Here is a 6,000-nt window from a genome sequence, read left to right as displayed (position 1 = left end):
TCTGGTTAGACAAGATTCTAAAAACAATGAAGTGATTTTGGGAACTACTATAAAATTTTAAGTAAACATCCTGCTGCTCTTCACAAACTAAAGGTCATGAGTTTCTTCCCATTTCAACTGCACATTTATGTATATCTGCCCACAATTTATTTACTCAAAATATGTTTACTCAATTTCAAAAGGTTCACAGATTCACAGTAAAAGTTCTTACTATAATGCAATGCTTTTATTCTCACTTACAGATGACAAAACAGAGGTTCAGAGAGGCTAATCAAATTAATTAGGGGCATACTGTTAGCACATGAAAATAAAACCCAAACATTCCTAACATGAGCTCCCAGTCACTTTATGCTACATCATTCATTTGTTCAAGAACCTACGCTGAGCCAGGCATTGCACTGTATCCCAGAGATATCATGGGAACCAACTGTACTGTTTAGTACTCAATGATCAGGTAAGCTTCAACAAATACTGCAAGATAACTTGTTACTCAGTAGACAGGAGGGACCTCAGGGGAATATTTAAAGTCCATGCTAGTCACCAGAAAGCCAACATTAGCAAAGTTTCAAAAGACGTTGGGTTATATTCTCTCAACTGAGTATCATATAAGATGTTAAGTTCTCATAGACATCACACAAGATCATAAGCAGTCCGAACTTACTGAAAAATCTATTTTGGTGACTTATTTTCCACTGTTATGAGAAATAACATGATCCAGTAACCTGTTAGTTTTCTGCTCAATATCTGGTTCAAGAGTTTGACATACTTTAAATGGAAAGGTTTGGAAGAAGAGTGTCAACAAATTCAGATAGCTCAAAGACAAATCCTGCTTTAGCAAGACATTTTTATGTGTTTGAGTTAGAAAAACCTATTCTTTCTTTCCTCCTGTGTTTCCTTTGTTTTCACAGAGAATACTTCACTTCTGACACTTCTGATCACCAAATGTGTAGGAACTTTTGCCAAACCAAACAGCTCTGCAGCACTAGCTGGATGTCTTAAAATCTAATTCAATTCTGACACTATTTACCTGGAGATAGATCAGACCCCCCAGGTAAAGGGCTCAGTTCCACAAGACCATCTCTCTCTTCAGATGCTAATCCAAAGTCCAAGTTATTAACTGTTCTTCTGACCAATCAGCTATAAATCGACGATTCCCACAACCCTTCTTGAAGTTTGATTAATTTGCTGGGGCAGCTCACAGAACTCAAGGAAATACTTATGTCTGTCAGTTTGTTTATTAAAGGACATAACAAAGCATATTAATAACAGTCAGATAAGAGACACACAAAGCGAGGTCTATGAGAGCCCTGAGTATAGACACTTCTGTCCTCATTGAGTTGGGGTACCTCACCTCACAGTATGTAAATGTTTTCACTAACCTGGAAGCTCCCAAAACCCCATACTATTGAGATTTTATGGAGGCTTCCTCACAGTCATGATCAATTTTTAACTCTATGCCCAGGTTTTCTCCTGTCTCTGAAGGATGGAGGGATAGAGTTAAAAATACTAAGCTTTGAATCATGGCTTAGTCTTCCACGGGGCTACCTAGAGTCACCTCATTAGAACAAAAGACGCTTGTCATGCTCTTATCACTTAAAAATTTATAAGGGTTTTAGGAGTTCTGTGTAGGAACCAGAGTAGGGGATGGGTGGCAGAGATCAATATATTTTCTATTATCTTACACTGTTCTCTAAATCTTTCATTACACATTTGTTTACCTGATCTGGCAGGTAATTCAGTACTACCCAGAAAAGTAAGAGAAAATGTAGGTGAAAGAAGACAGCCACAAAAACTGAATTTTCAAAAGTGCATATACATACAGCAAATATGAGCCTTTGTACAGCAGCCATTCTTTGTGCTTTCTTTTGTTGAAATGTGCACAACCTAATGATTACCTAGAGTCAAAATAAATCCCATAAAGGAATTATTGCAACCAATTCTGCAGCTATACTTTTCATTACAGGCCTGGGTAGGGAAAATACAAACCTGATGCGGAAACCAAAGGGCAAGTTATATATACATGGATTACTTTAACATCATGGCACATGTCTTGTGAAAATGGGTATGTATTCCTAGACAGTGTATTTTGGATAAATGTTAGTGCTTCCATGCCTTTCCTCAGAATTCCTAGGATTCATGATCCTTCAATAAAGTTTCCAAAGCAATATTTCCAGCATTAAAATGGGAAGTTGCTTCAGTATATTTAGCAATAATATATGTAGGGTTAACATTTCTTGGAACAGTCTACTTCTGTACAAATGTTGACATTGATAATACTGGTGATGAAGAGTCCCTATATCAACGAGAATTTCTTGGTCAGTCTGGGTGTCTACAACAGCAGGGAGAGAGAATTACAAGGCAAACTTTCATTGTCAGCTTTTTCCAAGATTCTGAGAATACCAACAGGTAACATATAGAACACACTACTACAAGATAACCTGAACCCTGAATATGTCAGCCAATGCCACAGAAGTTCAGCTGACTTGTAGTAATGTTCCAAGGATTCTTGCTTGAAGGCCCTATCAGCAAGTGTCTTCATATATATTAATATCATGTCCTACAAAATGAGTTCTCTGCCTTTAATTCTATTAACTGCTTCTTCCTACTGAATCCATGAATCCATTACCCCTCACTTTACCATGTTTCTATCCAGGCTCTTGAATTCTCATACAATGACAAGATACATAAAGAGCCATGTATAATGTACTGGGCTAAAACATCTCATCAATGCAATGTGGTATTGTAGTCATTTTTACAGATTGAAAATAATCAGTGAGAAGGTATGGAGCTAAGAATTTTAATTTTCCTTTTAATTTGAAAGTCTGTAATCCTTTGGAATAAGTCCTTCGAGGACAGCAATCTTTATAGAGATGGAGGTCTAGCTTTACCGTATGTTTGAAAACCTTCCCATTCATTTTTTTTAAGTGAAAGAGATACTTGCAATGAATGTCTAGGACTCACTTGGAACTTCCATAATCTAACTAACAGACAAAATTCCATGATTATTCTCATGGGTTAATCCATATAGGAATAGCTTGTTGATCACAGGAATTTGCATCTAATAAGGACAATTTATAAGATCTCAGACTGATAAATGATAGCCAAAAGTCAGAGCAAGAGGAACCTCTCTATAGCCAGAACAAATAGAAGCCTCTAGGCAATTCCTCATAGAATTAACAGCCAGTGCCAAAATACACTTCTCATTTCTGGGACTGCTAGAATAACTATGGGACATTCGGATTTAAGAAGTCTATTGTTTTGAAATTGAGGGAACACTTTCACTTATGCTAGAAAAAAAATTCAGACCAGTGTAAAAATACATATGTTCATGAATGATTATCCAACATTGTTAATAATAACCAAAAAATCCACAATAAAATAGCCAACATTAAAGGATTGATTAAATAATTTGTGGCAAATGAATTAATAAAACTCAATTGAAAAGATGGTGTAAATCTATGAGTATTGATGAAAATCATTTGTTTTTTTAAGTAAAAAAGCATATAAATCTGTTTTATATAAACAAAAATATATAAATATATAAAATATATAAGGATGGAAGCCTTATATTTTGTTAAAAATGTGCTTTTAGGGGGCCTGAGTAGCTCAGTCTGTTAAGTGTGTGCCTTGGGTTTAGGTCATGATCCCAGGGTCCTGGGATCAAGTCTCACATCAGGCTTCTTGCTCCGAGGAAGCCTGCTTCTTCCTCTCTCTGTGCCACTCCCCTGCTTGTGCTCTCTCCCACTCTTAAATAAATAAATAAATTTAAAAAATATATATATATACTTTTAGTATAGTAAAGAAGGTAGATAAATATATACAAAACACACTTTCAAAAAAGAAGTCGTGAAAAAAAATACATAAAAATGTAAATAGTTCTTATCTCTAAAGAGATTTCCACATGAGTATATTTTCAAAATTTTCTACAATTACATGCATTATTTATATAATAAAAATAATAAGGGGGAAAAGAAATCATTTGAATAAGTTACTGACATCTATCAATCTCGCATTAGAAGACTTAGTCTCAGGCCTACTGGCTATAAGCTTTCAAAAATTAATTCACAATCACTGGGGATATTCAATTCCTTTTTTAAAACACACTATCGAATAATTATAGTGAAGTTTCAAAAGACTGTAAGAAGTAATTTATCTATCTTCCAAAGTGAGAATAAATGATAGAACCCATGTTTCTCATGTCTGACATAAAATATCTGCCAAAAAATGTTGGGTATTATGACTGAAATAAGAACTTTCATATGCATTTACTTGCTTGATCCCCACCAGCTCTACTGGTGAGATAGGGCAGGTATCCACCACGACCAGGTGGGATTCATCCCTGGGTTTCAATGTGATAGAACAAATCAATAAGATTAGAGAGAAGAACCACATGGTCCTCTCAATTGATGCAGAAAAAGCATTTGACAAAATCCAACATCTGTTCCTGATTAAAATGTTTCAAAGTATAGGGATAGAGGGAACATTCCTGAACTTCATAAAATCTATCTATGAAAAACCCACAGCAAATATCATCCTCAATGGGAAAAAGCTCACAGCCTTCCCGTTGAGATCAGGAAGACAACAAGGATGCCCACTCTCACCACTCTTGTTCAACATAGTCTTAGAAGTCCTAGCAACAGACAGCAATCAGACAACAAAGAGAAATAAAAGGTATCCAAATTGGCAGTGAAGAAGTGAAATAAGTCAAGCATGCAGGTATCAATGTTACACCAGTTACACAGACACAGAAACCAAAGCTCTCTAATGTTACTTGGTTTAACTAGGATCATACAGCTGGCAAAAAGAGAAGAAAACTCAAATTATCCATGACTTCTTTTCTATTGGTACTAATACCTGAGGTCACAAACATGGCCTTTTATTATTTCTCTCTTATGTATTGCCACAAATTATTCTTTTCTACTCATCTTTTTTTCCTAATTATTGTTATCTCTGCTTTCTCCTCTTTTCTTCATTGTTCCTTCCTTTGTATTAGTTCTCCTTTCTCCCTGTGCTTTTCCAGCATGGCTGCTGTCCCCTGAGAGCTATTTCTCACAGCTTTTTCTTCTACTCCACCCTGTGTCTTCCTGCTCTCGAGTCATCTGTTTCCCTGCAGCACGCCGGAGACAGATGGCATACCCACTTTGTTGAGGAGGAGTGCCACTCTGTGCCAGTCTGTGGAAAATCAGAGGGTGGAGGGAGTGGTGGTATGGATGGCAGTAAGTTAAGGTGTACTAATCCAACAATTTGCACAATTTTAAATATGGCACCTAAAGACTGAGAAGGAATTGAGGCAGATAGCACAAAGAACAAGGCCAGATATATCATCATGTTAAATCAAGCTCTTATTTAAACTATCTTCAGTCGGAATATATATAAATATATATATATATATATATATATATATATATATATACACACACACACACACACACATATACACACAAATACATAATATATGATATTATATATATGTAGGATATTATATATATGGATATATATAATGTTATATATATGAAGTACAGGTAGATTTTAATAAGCAAAGAGAAGTTAAATAAGAGACTAAGAAAGTCATCTAGATTTTGATTAAGCCAAAGTCCATGCAACTACATCAGGCAAAAATTAAATAACAAGCTAAATTTGCAGATAATTTAAGAACACTATCAAGTCATCTCACTAACCTTTGTGTTTAAGCAAAAATACATTCTAAGCTTAAACTGTTTAAATGGCCTACAGATCCTCACTACAATTGGCTGGAGAATCTGATCTTAGATATGAGAGAAATCAGTTTCAAAATATTCACATTTCTGTCCTATTTATACTTTTTTTTCCAAATCCTATTTTCAATTCAAATCCCATTTATAATGATTGTTTTTCTATATCATTTTACATTGCTAGCATTAAAAATTAATAGCAATGAAACTGAGAATATTTCTAATAGTCCCATCCCCCTCACAGTGTATATGGAGATATCATTAAATAACAAAATATACACGCATACAC

The 6,000-nt window shown here is 35.1% G+C and overlaps 1 protein-coding gene across 1 annotated transcript in view; it reads right to left on the bottom strand.

Annotated features, from left to right (window-relative positions):
* LOC132014534 (lipoxygenase homology domain-containing protein 1-like) overlaps positions 1-6,000 on the bottom strand; it is a 159,371-nt gene that overhangs the window by 64,330 nt on the left and 89,041 nt on the right.

Source organism: Mustela nigripes, chromosome 3 (assembly GCF_022355385.1).
Source record: "Mustela nigripes isolate SB6536 chromosome 3, MUSNIG.SB6536, whole genome shotgun sequence".
Lineage (NCBI taxonomy): Eukaryota > Metazoa > Chordata > Mammalia > Carnivora > Mustelidae > Mustela > Mustela nigripes.
This window is presented reverse-complemented; position numbering and strand designations above follow the sequence as displayed.